We start from the raw sequence: 18,178 nt of genomic DNA, 5'->3' as shown, positions 1-18,178 counted from the left end.
TAGATATATAATTCATTTGAGAAATTTTGGGTATGGAGGGTTGGAAGGAATCCATCCTTTCATAATTTTTCTACTTAAAAGAAATCTTTTCTCATTTAACAGCTTTTCCCATGGGGATAGAGTTTTCATGAATAAATCAAAGTCATTAAATGAGGTATATTGTACATCTTTTAAGAGTCACAGAAAGAAGCAACAACAATTTACCCAGGCAGAGGGTATAAGTTTAGACCTTGGTTGCCTGATTTGTGGGACAAATTCTTTAATTTTTTTTCTTTATATTTTGACTTTTTTTGGACTCTCTCCTCCCCTTCCAGGCTCCAGGTCAAATACTTGACACCTGAATGATGTTCAATTATTTTAAAGATGGATTGGCCAGCTCAGCTCCTGTCTCAGACAGACTGTCTTTAAATGTATTTTCAACATGTCTTCAGACACTTATTTTTCCTCTGTTCAATTTTGTTCATCTTCTTACTTAACTGTTCAAGTGCTACTATTTCCTTTTTAAATGTAGTATTGAGAAGAGCAAACATTATTGGAAAAGAGAGTCTTACTAGCATAATTGTGCATTATCTTCCTCTTATATTGCTGGCCTCCCTGCACCCCCATGCCCACCTCCTCCTCGCGCCTCCATGCCGCCTCCCACTGCTCCAGCTCCTTGCAGCTGCGAGTCCAGTCACTGGTCACCTTTCGTATCTCCTCACTCAGAGCCTGGTTGGCCAAAGCTGCCTGGTCCAGCTGTTCTCAGAGCATGGCATTCACCTGGGCCAGGCTGGCACTCCTGAATGGGGCACAGGGGATCAGTAGGCGCTCGCCCAGGGGGCCATGCTGCCAGCCCTGGCCCTCCCTGCTGCTCCTCCTCCAGCCAGATGAGGGCACTCTCCAGGTCTTGGCTGTGCTCTGTGTCCTGGGTGGCAGAGAGGTTAAAGCATCAGGCTGGGCAGATGGAGGGCAGGGCCTGCCTCTGCCCCACCCTGGCACCCACCCTCAGCTGCTGCTGCTCCAGCTCTCCGGATCTCTCCAACAGCTGCTCCAGCTCCGAGAACCTCTTCTTGTACTGGAGAATCTGGGGATTGGGAGCTGATGGTGAGCCCCAGGGGTGGGGGCAGGGCAAAGTGAACACGTGGGAGGGAAAGAGCAGGAATGGGTGGCCCTGACCTTGCCCTGCAGCCGCTGCACAAGCTGGGCCTGCCGCTGCTGGCCCTCCAGGTAGGCCTGCAGCTTGCGCCACTAGGAGGCCTGCTCCTCCTGCAGCTGCCTCCGCAACTCCACGCTCTGGGGTACCAGCCCCCTGGGCTCTTGCGTCTCCAGCTCACCAGATTCCAGCCACAGAGCCTGCTCCAGCTGCAGGGAAGGGCCCTGGGTGAGACTCCTGGGCCTCCTGGGAAGGCAGGCTCAGGCCTCTGTAGGGGGTGGCAGGCTGGGCCCAGACCCACAATGCCTTGTAGGCTGATAGCCTGGCGCCCTGGGGAGCAGCACATGTGGGCAAGCCCAGGGGCAGTGCACGTGTGCATGGGGTGATGCAGCCATGCACGGGCACGCAGACGGAGCATGCATGGACACATGCAGGTGAGCCCACAAACCCAAACCATGCAAGCAAAACTCAAAGGTGCACCTGGGGTCTACCTCAGGGGCCTCAGTACACCGTGTGCCTCTCCTCCAGAACACTTAGCCCTTTCGTGGTTTCTGTTTATTACATTGATGCCTCTGTCTTTCCACTATGACCCCCCCCCCCCAGTGTGAGCTCAGAAAGCCTGGATTTTTTGTTCCTCATTGTATCTTAGTACTAGAATGGTGGCTGTGGAATGGCATGGCTCACGCTCAGTAAATATTTCTTGTGATGGTGAATTAATGGCAGGAGCTCATGGGAATACATTCAAACAGAGGTGTCAATCCGCCTATGCATATCTGAGCTTAAAGATATGCACACACATAACACATACAGGCAACCTCAAACATCCCCAGGGGGACACGAAAGAACCCCCTCATATACACAGCATTAAGATTTGTAAGAGGTGCACACAGATGTTGCCCTATACGGCGCCTGCATATTAATGCCCGCTTCTGGCTGGGTGCAGTGGCTCATGCCTGTAATCCCAGTACTTTGGGAGGTCAAGGCGGGTGGATCACTTGAAGTCAGGGGTTCGAGACCAGCCTGGCCAACATGATGAAATCCCGTCTCTACTAAAAATCAGAAAATTAGCCGGGTGTGGTGGCATGCACCTGTAATCCCAGTTACTCAGGAGGCTGAGGCAGGAGAATCACTTGAACCTGGGAGGCAGAGGTTGAAGTGAGCCGAGATCGCACCACTGCACTCCACCCTGGGCGACAGAGCAAGACTCCATCTTTTATTTATTTATTTATTCATTTATTTATTTATTCATTTATTTGTCTCATGGGCTGAGCGAGGGGACCCCGGCTGGTGGAGGGACAGCTGCGCCCTGCAGGTCGCTGCGTCCGGGCAGGCCCCGGCCTCTTGTCGTGCCCCCGGCCCGCGACAACCTGGGCAGGATGGGCAGCAGGACGCGGCGGGGCATCCGCGGAGCCCGTCGGGAACGCTCTCTTGGCCTCTGGTGCCGGGCAGCGGTGGGTGCGGTACCCACAGTGCCCACAGCGCCCCCAGCCCTGGGACGTGGCTCCAGCCGGCCCCCAGGCAGGCGGCCTCCTTCCCCGGGAGCACGTCGCCTTGGCAACATGGAGAAACTTCAACTCTTAAAAAAACAAAACAACCACCACCACAACAAAAACAAGAACAGAAATTAGCCGGCTTTGGTGAGTCCTGCCTCTGTTACTCCAGAGGCTGAGATGGGAGGATCGATTCAACCAAGATGCCACCAGATACAGTGAGACTGTCTCTCAGAGAAAAAGTCAAACAAACAAAAAAAGAGGCTGTGTAAGAGGTGACTCTGGGGACAGTGGAAAAACACTAAGGTTTTCAAGTGGTGTTAAAAGCGACTAGGCCTTGGGGACCATTGAGCAATCTACAAAGCACGGAAGCCTAGATCCCTGAGCTCTGCCTGCCAAGTACCACCACAGCTAACGTGGGAGACCTCCCCCACAGAGACTGAAATTTGCCTTCCGAGGAAACAAGTGACTACAGACATCTGTCCCAGGACAGTAAACAAGAAAACAAGGTCTCACAAAAACAAAAACAGCTGACCACAGCATACAATCACTGAGACCGAGCCTGCGACTATAGGCGAAAAAAAAATGCTGTCCATTATTCATATCATGAAAGACCAGGGGAAAGTGCGAACGCAGTCCCCTACTACTGTTGTGGGAATCAGGAGAACAGAGAGACCAATGGGTGGAATGGGAGGATTTATTGACTGCACTGAGGCCCAGCAGATTAAGATCCAAAGGCTGAGCCCCGAACAAAGACAGGGCTTGACTTTATACACACTTCTGAAAGGGGGTTGGCTAGTTTGAATGGCGCGGTGGGAATTTGATGGCATGAAACTTGGGGGCAGGCAAGAGGGCTTATAAAAGCAGAACAAAGGCAGCTAATGAAACTGTCACAGGTCTTGCAATGCAAGTATAGCTGGTGACCTTGCAGCTGCACTGAAGGGAAATCGGGAACTTAACAAAACTTGAATAATTAGAAATGGAAAGGGGGAAAGAGAAGGTAGTAAAGGCATTTGTTGTTTTCTCCTCTTATCTTTGCTAGGGGCTGACTGTGTTGAGAGAGTCTCCGGAACTCATTCCTCGGGGCTCTGACTTTTCAGATCGTGTTACCAAGGATCTGCTAGGGCTCTATCTATGGCAGGTCTTGGAGTCAGCCAAGTACAGGAAAACTTGTCTTTTTCTTTTAACTTCTGCCTTATTACTACAAGTTGTGCAGCACGCCATGCCTGGTTTTCATCGGCAATATTTCCAGAGGTTACAGAAAGATTTCTAATACTGGGAGGAAACACTCCCTTGAAGCAAAAGTGTTCTCCCCCAAAAACTGCAAGGAGCTATCTTCTTGATAGCCAGGTAGATAATTCTCAGGTTTTGCCCCACAGAATCTCTATCTAAAATAGAGCAGTGGTCATGCCTAGTGAAAAGTTTGAGGGAACTCGCCCAATGTTGGGTTTCTTCAGAGCCCTATATATAGATATAACCAAATATCCTAAAAGACACTGCCCTTCATCATTCCATGCTGTTAGACATTTATAGGACCATGGATGGTGATCTCCTCCAGACAAAAATAAATGCTGGTGCAGAACAGGTAAGTGTATTATAATTTGAGTACATCAGCTTTTGGGCATTTTAAACCATGGGTCAGTCATGTTAGAGCAAGAGGCCAGGTTGATAGCAAGAGGGAGTGTTTTTCTTTTAATTTTCCAATAGCAAAGTGATGTTTGCCACTGTCATTTCAGAGTGAGGTGGCAAATTGTTGTTGTTTGGTTTTGTGGGTTTTTGTTTGTTTGTTTGTTTGTTTGCTTGTTTTTGAGACAAGGTCTCACTGTCACCCAGGCTGGAGTGCAGTGGCATGATCAGGGTTTACTCCTGCCTTGACCTCATGAATTCAAGCAAACCTCCTTACGAATCCTCCCGAGTAGCTGAGACTAGAGGCACGTGACCCCACACCCTGGGGTATGAACTGGGATTTGATGTTTTCAGTTGGCTCTCTAATGGAATAGCTTCCCTTACTCTTCTAGAATCAGATTGTCTTCATGATTATCATTCTTATGTGCATTATATTTCTACTACCCTGCTATTTTTTTTTGTATTTTTCTTTTTTCTTTTTATTTTTTTCTTTGTGAGACAGAGTCTCACTCTGTCTCCCAGGCTGTATTGCAGTGGCAGGATCTCAGCTCACTGCAACCTCCACCTCCTGGGTTCAAGCAATTCTTTTGCTTCAGCCTCCTGAGTAGCCACCTGGCTAATTTTTGTATTTTTAGTGGAGACAGGGTTTCACCATGTTGGCAGGCTGGTCTCGAACTCCTGACCTCAAGTGATTCACCCGCCTCAGCCTCCCAAAGTGCTGGGATTACAGGCATGAACTACCACACCTGGCTCTCAAACCATTTGAGTTAAGCAAAGACAGATGTGTCTGGCTTTTTAGTACAATGCTGAATTATCCTCCAATCTATATTTTTAGGAAGGACCTGGGGAATGGCAACTTGGAGATATTTGGTGAAAATGTGAACCTTTCATGTTCTGCTTCAGTCCCTTTTTGAAAATCCTTCCAATTTACCTTTTGCAACCAGTTAGTGGCCTTCCCTTCTTCACCAGCATGTGAATTAATTGATGAAGATCAGAATATTTGGGCTCAAAGATTTCAACAGTTAAGTCAAATTTTCTGCCAAAGCCTACAGGATCTTGGAGCCTGCTTTAAAAACAGAAGAGTGAAAGGTATTTAAGTTTAGATCAGGGAAGTCCTTTATAATATTCTTAATTCACGTTTTGGTGAAGTGGTATACACAACGGTAGGCTCCCCTCTTCCTGTGGGTTTGGGTTTTACCTTGAAAGGGGCTGTCAGAACAGAAGTTTCAGGGAGGGGGCCAGACCCCTGGGGACTTTCCTTAGGTGATGGTGATGGAAGAAGAGGCAAGGCAGGACAGGAAGGCTCAGGTAAGAAAGACTATGCAGGTGCAGGGGCAGGAGGAGAAGGAGCAGCTGGAGGTGAAAGAGACAAAGCCTCCTCAATATTTCTCAATTCAGAAAACATGACAGTTTACCTCCTTCAGCTTACTTCCTCAATGGAGGCAATTTTCTCAGTTCTTTTAGAAATTTTAGAAATTTAGACATTTCTAGGTCTCATTGGAATTAAGTCTCCTATTTAATTTGTCTGGTTTGAAAACCAAATTTCTCTCTCTCTCTCTTTTTTTTTTTTTTTTTGAGACAGGGTCACCCAGACTGGAGTGCAGTGGTGTGATCTCCACCTACTGCACTCACCGCTTGCTGCATGACAGCCAATAAGTCGAGGGTTGAGGTGTAGGGGCAGGGAAGGTGACTTTATTCCAGAGAGCCACCAAACTGAACAGATGGTGAACTAATGTCCTAAAGAATTATCTTAAATTAATACGATTTTCAGGCTCCTTGTACGTCAGGGAAGGGAGGAAGAAGGAGGCGCTTGAGGTGAAGAGGTCTGACAATGACAGACATGGGCTGCAGTGAGAGCCCAAGGGGATGGTGAAAATTGTTCGTCCTTTGTCAGGTCACACTGCTCTTATAAATCTTCAGCATAACACTGTTACTTGTGTATACAACCTCTCTATCTTCTCAGGGGTTAGTTTGGGGAAGGGATTATTATCATCTGTGCTTTAAAGTTAAACTGTAAGCTAAATCCCTCCCATAGATAGCTTGGCCTATGTGCAGAAAGAAGAAAAAGCAGTTAGCCTGGAAGATGTCACCACAGGGTAGGAAGGGTTAGGAGCAAAATGCAGACAGTCATGCTAGGCCTCCTTTTCATTGCCATATATTTAGTGTATTTGAACACATAATTTTAATTTTTTATACTTTATATTTATTTATTTATTATTTTTTTGAGACAGAGTCTCACTCTGTCGCCCCCCCCAGGCTGGAGTGCAATGGTGTGATCTTGGCTCACTGCGACCTCTGCCTCCTGAGTTCAAGCAATTCTCCTGCCTCAGCCTTCTGAGTAGCTGGGATTACAGGAGCCCCCCACCATGCCCGGCTAATTTTTGTATTTTTAGTAGAGACAGGGTTTCACCATGTTGGCCAGGCTGGTCTCAAACTCCTGACCTCGGGCTCCCAAAGTGCTGGGACTACAGGCATGAGCCACCATGCCCAGCCTAACCAAGATTATTAAACCATTCTAATTTGTCAAAAGAGTCACACTGATTTTTAAAAAATAATGTAATGGGCCAGGTGCAGTGGCTCATGCCTGTAACCCCAGCACTTTGGGAAGCCATAGCAGGAGGATCATGAGGTCAGGAGTTCAAGACAGCCTGACCAACATGGTGAAACCCCGTGTCTACTAAAAATACAAAAATTAGCCAGGTGTGGTGGTGTGCGCCTGTAATCCCAGCTACTCAGGAGGCTGAGACAGGAGAATTGCTTGAACCCGGGAAGCAGAGGTTGCAGTGAGCCAAGATTGCACCACTGCACTCTAGCTTAGGCGACAGAGTGAGACTACATCTCAAAATAAATAAATAAATAAATAAATAAATAAATAAATAAATAAAATAATAGTGTAATGTACTTTTTCATGTCTTTATATAATAAATATTACATTATTTAAATTGTTCAAAGGCATCAAAGATTCCTCTCTGTTATCAATTTCATTTCATTTATTTTATTGGACCAAACCACCAGGATCATTAATTTAATCTACAGCTAAATCTATTATTTTTTCATGTTAGAAATTCCACAAGAAAATTTTTCCCTAATGAAACCTCACATTTCAAGCATAAGGAGCCCGGGTGAGGTGGCTCACACCTGTAATCCCAGCACTATGGGAGGCCGAGACAGGTGCATCACTTGAGGTCAGGAGTTTGAGACTAGCCTGGCAAACATGATGAAACCCTGTCTCTACTAAACATATAAAAATTAGCTGGGTGTGGTGGTGTGCGCCTGTAATCCCAGCTACTCTGGAGGCTGAGGCAGGGAAATAGCTTCAACCTGGGACGCAGAGCTTGCAGTGAGCTGAGATGGCACCACTGCACTCTAGCCTGGGCTACAGAGCAAGACTCTGTCTCAAAAATAAATAAATAGATAAATAAGCATAAGCAGTAAAAAAAAAAAACATAAATTATAAAATAAGGCACAGGGTCTTGCTGTGTTATCCAGGCTAGAGTGCAGCGGGGCAATCATAGCTGACCAACTTGGAACTTCTGGGCTCAGGCAATCCTCCTGGCTCAGCTTTCCTTGTATTTTTTTAGAGATGATGTCTTGCCCTGTTCCCCAGGCTGGTCTCCAATCGCTGACCTAAAGCAATCCTTCCGCCTCAGCATGTTGAGTTGCTGGGAGTACAGGTGCAAGACATGCAGCCTAGCATTGTAGTAAAACAATTTTCAACAAATTCTTAATTTTATTTATTTATTTATTTATTTATTTTTTGAGTTGGGAGTCTCATTCTGTCACTCAAGCTGGAGGGAAGTGGCACAATCATAGTTCACTGCAGCCTGAGATTACAGTCATGCATTATCATGCCCGGCCAACTTTAAAAAATTAGCTAATACTTAAAAAATTTGTAGGGACGGGGGTTTCACTCTGTTGCTCAGGCTGGTCTCCAACTCTTAAAGTGCTGGGACTGTAGCCATGAGCCACCATACCTGGCTTAATTTTCTTATTTTAATTTTATCTAAGTGATTATTATTGTTCCTAAGATAATTGGGGCAGTGACTCCTTTACAATTTTAGAGATCTAATTTGTCTATTCACTTCACTGAAAGAGTACGCCAATTTGTTTCATGAGAAAATATCCTATATTTATAGAGCAGGAAAATTCCTTCCACCAAACTAGGGTGTATTCTAAAGAAACGAATTGTGCTAAGTAACATCACTTAAAGTGAAAACAGAGGCAATGGTATCTATTAAGAATGTTTATCAGTGAAGGAAATAAACTGAAAATATGAACATCATTAGATCCTTGGAGGGCCTTCATTGCTGAAAATCTCAGTAATATTGTGAACTCTTTTGAGTCCGGCAGGGCATTCTCTTTCCAGGGCATGTAACAGTGGGTGAATAATTTCTTTTCATTCATTTTCATTAAGGGCTGAACTTCCTTAATGTTCTGGAGATTATTAAATTTGATTTGTATCGTTGTGAAAAGTACTCATATTGCTGATTCCATTGCTTCTATGTGATCATATAAATCTTTTCTCTTTTTGTAGTGTGGTTTAAACTTAATCCTTAAAGGGCATGTATTTGAATTTTTCAGCTGGTTAGAAACCTGAATATACCAATCAAATAAAACTGCTCCTTACATGCTACAGATTTAGTTTTCTTCCTGTACTAAGATGTCTTTTAGATACAGTAAATTCGTTAAAGCCAAGAGCCCCTAGGAAACAAAGTTGGGTGGGAGGGGGGACATTGAGTAGTAAGATCACTCTTGTAACAGAGATGCCACTCTTGCAGATATTGACAACTGTTGGGCCTGTAAAATTTTTACCAAACATTGGAAAGACAAGATCTGAACAACTTATCATTGCTGCAGTCTCAAATATCAGGAAATACCATTATTCTCAGGACAATAAATAGACAATAAAGAAGACTCACAGACCAGATTAGCTGTCATGTATCACGAAACAGGGACTGGATCCTTGTCAACACCACCCAACAGAGATTGTCCCCAGAAATTCACTTCATAACCTCAAAACCAAAAACCCATACTGATGGCAAAAAACAATGATGCAAGTAATGAGAGAGAAAGAGAAAGAGAGAGAGACCTGTCCTATACCCATACTCAGTGGGTAAAAGCCAAAGAGCTCAATTTCTGCTCATGATACTTAATAGAACACAGGGAACATGAGCCAATAGCTCAATGGGTTCAGATCTGCACCAAGTGCCTGTTGGACGCAGGATTCTACTGTCTCCAATAATATGTGTCAGATGCACTAATTTTTTTTCTTTTTTTGAGACACAGTCTTACTCTGTTGCCCAGGCTGGGGTGCAATGGCGCGATCTCGGCTCACTGTAACCTCCACCTCCCGGGTTCAAGCGATTCTCCTGCCTCAGCCTCCCGAGTAGTTGGGATTACAGACAAACACCACTGCGCCCGGCAATTATTATTGTTATTATTATTATTATTATTATTATTATTATTATTATGATTGTGCGTGTGTATGTGTTTTTAGTAGAGACGGAGTTTTGCCATGTTGGTCAGGCTGGTCTTGAACTCCTGACCTCAGTTGATCAAAAGTAGGTGAGGTCAGAAAACATATCCTGGGAGAGGCTGGCACAATGCCCAGAACCGCCATCGCTAGGCCTGGGGTTTTCCTCTGTAGTGGAATACTAGTATTCATGTAGTGCAGGGACAAAACCAATTAGATACTTCTGGGAGTTAAAAAGAGATGATTTACAGTGCTATTTGAGAAGGGGTATTAAGGAATTTGCCAGGGCACTGACGCGTGTCAGGTGTAAACCTCAGGTTGAGAGAGAGCTAGGTATTTTCTGTCCATGAAGGTGATAAGCGAGGGCCTGAAGAAAGAGGGACTGGGGAGGACACTGGCACCAGAAATAGGAAAGGACTACTTGGGGGTGGGAAGGATGGGTCAGGGTGCTATCTAGAAAATTGCCTGGCAATGGATATAGGATGTGGGAGTGAGACATCAAACATGAAGCAGTCGCTTAAAGTCTGAAGAAAGACTAGATATATAAACTGCAGGAGATAGTAGGGAAACTGGACCGGCTCCTCATAAAACTTCCCGCCTTCTATCTCAGGGAGGATCGCAGGGCATTTCCGCCAAGACAGGTGAGACTGCGGTTCTGACCTGCGGGCCTCGATGCATATGCGCTAGGGCACCTGGGGGCCGGCAGAGCCGTTCCCCTACGCAAAGTAAGCGTGTTATGTCTACAACCCTACAACCTACAACGGGGACACTGAGAGCCCCAAAGGCCCTGCTTTCTTCCCAGAGAACAGCGCCCATCTGTGTAATTTCTACCTGGCACAGTGAGGTGAGAAAACAGTCCCCGCTAGCACAGAAATCCTACAAACTCCTGTGGGGGCTGCCCTTGGAAGCAGAGGCTGTGTAAGAGGTGACTAGGGGTAGGGAAAAACACGAAGATTTTCACACAAGGTGAGAATCCAAGAGACTGGACACCACGGACCAATCCCTGCAAAAAGCAGCCAGGGTAGAAAGGGAAGAGCTGAGCGCCCTTCACGATAGTTAACTTCTGGTACAAAGCCGTAAACGGCTGATGCTCGCTTTTTCTCCTATGGCGGGGAGGCGACATGTTAGTTCCTATTCCAGAGCTCTCTACTGTAGGATTAACACTTAAGACGCCAACCAAGACAGAAGTCAATACAAAATAAGATAGGATCTTCGGCGTAGACTCTGTTTTTGAAACTCCAGAAAGTCAGGGGAAAGCGCGAACGCAGTCCCCCACTACCACAAATTATGCAGTCGAGTTTCCCACATTTGGGGAAATCGCAGGGGTCAGCACATCCGGAGTGCAATGGATAAGCCTCGCCCTGGGAAAACCACCTTCGTGATCATGGTATCTCCCCTGCCAGGTAAGTATGAGAGCTTGTGCCTCTGCCCCGCCACAGCCTCATACGCCTCACTCTTTATACACACGGTCACTTGCCCCGCGCACTCCCGAGCCCTTTCCAGCCCTGACACACAGCTGGGATTCTCAGTTCCGATCAGCGGTCCTGAATCCGCTCTCAGGGCACGGGAACTCCTTCGGGGCGAAGCAGCAAGTGGCCAAGGCACGCTGCCTCATCTACATAGAAGTCGCCCTCTCCGTGATGTCACCGACAGTGCCTTGCCCTGTCCCCGTCTGCCTTTCTGCCACTCAACCGACCAATCTGCTGCCAGAGCCGCCAAGGGGAAGTGACGTCTGCCTCTCCCTTTTTCCCTCCCGCCCATGCGTCTGTTCTCTCCCAAAGAAGCTGGTCCTTAGCCTGTGTTAAGGAGCAACCTTTCGGTGGCCAGATGGAGCCGGGGCATCCTTCTTCAAATAATGGTTTTTAATTCGCAGACTAGAATGTTTAGGATTACAAAAGAAACCCGTTCTCCTCACATCCTTATCCTTGTGATGCAGCATTCCGCTTGCAATTGGAAGCCGTTTAATATCAGAGAGAAACCATATTTATGAAAGTAAAGAGGCTGCTCAGATGACTGCAAACCAGCCTTCCTTACTGGTTTTATCACTGGTAATGTTATAAAGACAGTTGTCCAGATTCATGAATCTTGTAGGTTTTTTTTTTTTGGATGTTGTTGTTTTTTTTCAAAAATCAGTATTGTAGAAAACTATGCTGCCCCAGAAGAGATGATTGGACACTCTCAAGCGTGGTGCTGGACTTTGTCATCTCTTGCACAGCCATCTCCACACCTTAGTACTTACCTCATGTTAGTTTTTTATATTCTGCAAAGACGAAACCAAAATAATCCAAATTTGACACAAATACCTGGGATACATCTTATTTGAGATGTTTAACAAATGTCTGGATCATCTTTTCTTATATATTACACAGGAAACACTGTGAAGTAAGCAAAGTTGGAATGCCCAAGTCAAAGACCATTTGAATATTTACAAGTAGATTTCAGACAGGAATACTACAGGGTGGTCACAGGATAACAAATTCTAGGCAGCAGATTTACATGACTTGAGGCTATGGGCTGTTAAGACCCTGAAAAACCAGGGTGTGGACCAAGCTGGCTAAGGCTGAGTGGACCCAACGTGGTGCTGGATTTGATGGAGGTTTTACCTAGGCCCTCATTATATGCTCATTAACATACTAAATCACACACCCGCCAGTGCCATGACAGTTCTGAGACCAGTGTTTGATGTAAAAATGCACCACAGTTCCAAGAAATTTGCACCTTTACCCAGGAATTTTCGTGAATATTCCAATTCTTGGTTAAAGAAACCCATCAAGATGAAACCCCAGAACCCATTATTCTCTCTCGGGTATGCCCGAGCTCCCCTTTCTTGAGTGTGTACTTTTTGCTTTGCAATAAAGTTCTTCTTTCACTATCTGCTGACTCATCTTTGACTTTGTTCTCGCAATGGTGTCAAGAGCCTGGACACCACGGCTGGGGTCAAGATCCCACCAGTGTCCAGGGACCTACCCCAGCCCACCAGTATCAGATTCTATTCCATTGCTCAAATCACAAAACATTGAGTGGAGAGTTCTCCTTGGAGACCATAAAGTAAAGATTCTGTGGCATGGTGGCCAGTTAGGCCACTGGAAGGCATGGCAAAATATTGAAAATGATGGATTAGGTGACAGTGTAGTAACTGCTGAATCCTAAATACTTGATCCAGGCCCCATTCCCTGGAGATTGACAGGGAGACACATTGTCCAGGTAGTAGTGGAGAAATGTTTTCTGGGTATATGACCAGCCTTTGTGGAAAGAACTGGCACCATCCTGCAGATGTAACCACCTGATGGGTTCTTCCTGACCAATGTACACAAAAACTCAATTCATGGAGACCATGGCGCTGCAGGAAAGAGTTTCATTGACACAGGCCAGCCACGACATGTGGGAGACAGAGTTATTACTCAAACCAATCTCACTGAAGGCTTGGAGGTGAGGGGTTTTTCAAAGATAGTTTGTTGGGGAGGGGGCTAGGGCTTGCGCGGTGCTGATTGTTGGGGATGAAATCACAGGGGCATGGAAAATGGCCCTCCTGCATGGAGTCAGCTTCTGGGTGGGGGCTAAGGGACAGGTTGATTTTGGGGCCAGATGGTGCCATCCAGCAGTCAGAAATGCCAAAGCCTGAAATGACATCTCAAGAGGCCAATCTTAGGTTCTACAATAGTGATGTTCTTCACAGCAGTAATTGGGGAAGCTGCCAATCTTGTGACTTCTGGAATAATGGCTGGTAATTATTTAACGAGGCATACATCTTTGTAGAAATCAGACCCCTTTCATCCTTCTAACTTGGTGGCCTTTCATTCATTTTACAGGGGGTAATTTAGTTTTGGGGAAGGTTATCATTTAAAGCAGCCTTTTTGGCTGTCCTCAACCTTTTTGTCACCAGGGACTGGTTTCATGGAAGACAATTCTTCCATGGAAGGGGGTGGTGGATGTTTTCCAGATGAAACTGTTCCACCTCAGGTCATCAGGCATCAGTTACAGTCTCATAAGGAGTGCGCAATCTGGATCACTCACATGAGCAGTTCCCAATAGGGTCCGAGCTCCGATGAGCAGCTAATGCTCATGCTGATGTGACAAGAGGCAGAGCTCAGGTGGTAATGCTCGAAAGCCTGCAGCTCACCTCCTGCTGTTCAGGTGGGTTCCTAACAGGCCATGGACCAGTACCTGTCTTATGGCCCTGGGGATTGGGGAGCCCTGATTTAAACTATAAACTCAATTTTTCCCAAAGATAGCTTGGGGGAAATTGTACAGGAATGAGCAAAGACAGCAAGCCTGTGAGGCTAGAACCAAGATGGAGTCAGCCATGTCAGCTTTCTCTTGCTGTCATAATTTTGCAAAGGTAGTTTCTGAGGGGCTGCACTGGACACTTCTTAAAAACATGAGACAGATGTTATTGTATGTACTACAGTAGGCAAGAGAGACCAGCAGACAACTGGGCTCAACCTCAAATACAGCAGGAGGAGTATGAAGATTATAGCCAATTGGCAAGATAAGAAAGTCAGTGGATGGAAAATTACTAAGAGGAACTTGATTAGCTATCAAAGGTGGTTGCGAGGACTCTTGCTAAACTAGACTCAACAGTATTCTTTCCTAAAACTGGACTTGGCAGGCCAAGAAATAACAGAGAAAAGGGCTCAGAGGAAACCACTAAGGTTTGGTCAAAGACTGGAGTCTTTGTCAACTCTACATTGAAGCTTCTGCAAATAAACAAAGACCAACCAAATGAAAAAAAGCAAAGGCTATTTATTCTGAGTTTGCTATAGCAGGGAGTCAGTCACTGTTATTTGTGTTTTGGCAGAGACTTGAAGGCAGTCATAAAGGTGGGAAAGCTTTTTAAAAAGAAAGGCTTCAGGGGCCGGGCACGGTGGCTCACGCACATAATCTCAGCACTTTGGGAGGCCCAGGTGGGTGGTCACGAGGTCAGGAGATCAAGACCATCCTGACTAACATGGTGAAACCCCATCTCTACTAAAAAATTTACAAACAATTAGCCAGGTGTGGTGGCAGGCACCTATAGTCCCAGCTACTCTGGAGGCTGAGGCAGGAGAATGGTGTGAACCTGGGAGGCGAACCTTGCAGTGAGCCGAGATTATGCCACTGCACTCTATCCTGGGTGACAGAGCGGGACTGTGTCTCAAAGAAACAAACAAACAAACAAACAAACAAACAAACAAAGAAAAGCTTCAGGTATGCTTGGATTGGAGCCTGTCAGCATGGTGAGGCTGTTGATAGATGAAGAAAATCAAAATATTTTACCCCAGAATTTATTTCTTTGGCATATTTTAAGATGGCTGCGAGAGAGCCAGCAAACAGAAGTAACTCTGCGAAACTGTCTTTTGTAGGGGAAATTTACACCTGCAGAGAATCTGCATTAATCCAGCTTTATCTTGTCAGGTTTGAGAAATAAAAATAAGGCCTAGGCCCTACAACCAACTGAGTGGACTCCCTCTTGGCTGACAGGACCATAGAGAAACCTCGAAAGCAGTTTCTGGATGTGGCAGGCTAGGAGGTTGGACATGCCACCTCAAAACCCTCCCCTCACTAACCGCCATTATGTTGCAGGAGAACAGCAGAGGGAATTGGAAGTTCGATAAAAGGCAGAGTGAGTGAAAGCAGAGAAAGAAGCAAGGTGATGTGGTGGGAGAGCAAGAAGCAAGATATAAGGCAGAAGTTGAGCAGCCAAAACAAAAAGTAAGATTTAAAAAAGCAAGCAAGGCTGGGCACGGTGGTTCATGCCTGTAATCCCAGCACTTTGGGAGGCCAAGGCAGGCAGATCACCTGAGGTCAGGAGTTTGAGACCAGCCTGGCCAACATGGCGAAACCCCACCTCTACTAAAAATACAAAAAATTAGCTGGGCGTGGTGGTGCACTCCTGTACTCCCAGCTACTTGGGAGGCTGAGACAGGAGCATCGCTTGAACCTGGGAGGCGGAGGTTGCAGTGAGCCGAGATTGCACCACTACACTCCAGACTGGGCAACAGAGCGAGACGCTGTCTCGAAAAAAAAAAAAAAAAAAGAAAAGCAAGTCAGGACCCCATGGCTGGCCAGATCCAAACCAGTAAAGGGGCAACTCCTCAGAGATAGTCATGTGCATTAGAGAAAAAAAGTATCCTTAACATGACTCCATATGATAATCAGCTCATTAAAACTCATGCATATGGACTGCATATCATGCATGTACTTAAAATTATGGGATGGAGGCAATGTGCAAGCATACAAGGGCCAAAATAACTAAGCAACCCACCTATCAATCAAAAGGCAAACACTGGCTAACGATTAGGCATCCTTGTGAAGAGAAGAAAAATAACACACATAAAAAGACCGAAAGTACACCAAACTAATACTGATCTTACATTCCAGAGGTCAGCCCACTCTCCCCACTCTGAGACTGTTACTGTGCTTAATAAATTTTGCTTTGCTTTGCTGCTTTGTGTGTGTCATGTACAGTTCTTTGCTTGGGACACCAAGAGCCTGGAAATTCATGGCACCATCTGGCAAGAATTAGGATTTTTTTTCCTAAGGGTTAACAATCCAAGCCTTTGGAGAGACTTGCTTCACTGCTGTTATCAACCAACAGCCTGATGCTTTCCCTCCCTTTTGTGGTTTTGACAAAACAAGCAAGCAGCATTCCCTCCTGATAAGAGACCACCGACCTAGGAATGATTCTGGCCAGACTACAGAGGATGTACAGTGAGGGTTTTCATGTCCATTGCCTCAGATTTTGACGTCACAAACTCCACTCTCAGATGATTGCTAACGCCATCATTTTATGAACATGGGCCCCATGGAGAGGCACGCAGCTCAACTGCACATCTGCACATTTTTCCTCTTATAAACATTCATATTGGAATATTATTTGGTACTGCTCCCGTGAAAGATACATTTGCAGAATGGACTCACATTAGAAGGATTATACAAGCATTATAATGTAGCAATGGCACATCCAGCTCTCTACACTATAGAAATGTCTGCAGGGTAAACATTTCCACAATGACCAAAGATATCTCTATTGGTCATTAAAAATATATTTTACCCCAAAATACATTTCTTTGACATATTTTGAGATGTCTGTTCAGAAAACCAGCTGCAGAAGTAGCCCTGCAAAGTTGTCTTTTGTTGGGGAGATTTGCATCTGTAGGGAATCTGCATTGATACAGCAAAGTCTTTCCTTGTCCAGATCTAGGAAAGATTAACTGAGAGTCTGACACCTGTAAAGGTCTGAAAGAAACTTTTAGGGTTTATTGTCTCTGAGAGCTGCTACCTGTAAGGTTTCATTTATGTATTAAGACCACCTTTGCTAGCCGAGACTCATTTTCTCTCCCTACCATCACTTATCTTGTCCACAACAAATGCATATACCTGTGACTCTGATTGCACCTGGTTTTGGCCATGCTTTGAGCCCTCATTCATTCTGTTACCTCGAGATGGTATATAAGCTTCTGCATCCCATTGTGGGTAGGGGAGGGTAATCACTCTGTGACTCTCCCCATGCACATGTTAGTACATTTTATGCCTTTTCTCCAATTAATCTGCCTTTCGTGACTTGATTTTTGAGTGAAACTTCAGAGGGTTAAGAGGGAGGGTTTCCATTGGCCCCTACAGTTTTGGAGCTGTAAGCAGGATAGGAAAGCTCTGCTCTTCTGGAAGCTCCAGTGAAGAACCCAGGATCTGATCAGCTATCATAAGCGTAAGAATTTTTTTCCAGCCAGGTGCCTGGCCTCCTTCTCTGTGTGGAATCTCATCAAGTGGATGGTAAAAATCACTGTTTCTTTCTTTTCCCTCTCCAAAATCTTGATTAATTGGAGAAAAGGATTTGTGAGACTAGTCTTGGGTGTGGTGACTCTGGCGTGCTTTTTGGTGCTTTGTGGAACCAATTCCTATTGTTTAATCCCTTTCTCCCCAGAAATTGTCTGTTCCTTTGTCTTCGTCTCTATGTGTTATTCTGTCATAAAAGGGGGTACTGGTTGAGGTTCCTTCTCATCTTATTTTATGTCCTTGAGAGCTTGACTTGTGAGCAAGTGGGAGCGCTTTCTCTTGGTTTCCACTATCTGCAAAGAGGCGGTAACTTTCAGTTCATACTAGGTGGCCTGTCTGAAAATGGCTGGGAACCCCAGCACACTTTTTGTTCTGACCATGTCAAGCTCTTGGGGTTTGTCTTAAGAAGTCCCATCCCTTTGAGGCTTTTGTCATCTCAATTCTTGTTGCCTGGTTAGTTCTAGGAAAGCTCAATCCCAAGAGGGCCTACCTGGTATCACGGATTCACAGGTCTGTGACTGGAAGTCCCCATAAATTTGTGGGTTGCTAGAGGCAAACCTCATCCTTACCCATCTGTGGTCTACTCCTTGCATTGAACTTTTTTCTTGCGGGGGAATCTTTGGGATTGCCTCTTCTTTGCCCTTCCCAGAAGGTTAACCTAGAAAATGACATCCTGGGCTTTCCAGAAAGGGGTTATTTGGT

The 18,178-nt window shown here is 45.6% G+C and overlaps 1 protein-coding gene and 1 non-coding gene across 4 annotated transcripts in view; both read right to left on the bottom strand.

The window, feature by feature from the left end:
* LOC115930164 (neuroblastoma breakpoint family member 9) overlaps window positions 1-18,178 on the bottom strand; it is a 469,129-nt gene that overhangs the window by 362,710 nt on the left and 88,241 nt on the right. The gene's annotated exons all lie outside the window — the stretch shown is intronic.
* LOC129530032 (U1 spliceosomal RNA) lies at window positions 10,969-11,132 on the bottom strand. Its single transcript, XR_008675547.2, has one exon. It is a non-coding gene; the product is annotated as a U1 spliceosomal RNA (small nuclear RNA).

This window comes from Gorilla gorilla, chromosome 1, assembly GCF_029281585.2.
Source record: "Gorilla gorilla gorilla isolate KB3781 chromosome 1, NHGRI_mGorGor1-v2.1_pri, whole genome shotgun sequence".
In the NCBI taxonomy this organism is placed as follows: Eukaryota; Metazoa; Chordata; class Mammalia; order Primates; family Hominidae; genus Gorilla; species Gorilla gorilla.
This window is presented reverse-complemented; position numbering and strand designations above follow the sequence as displayed.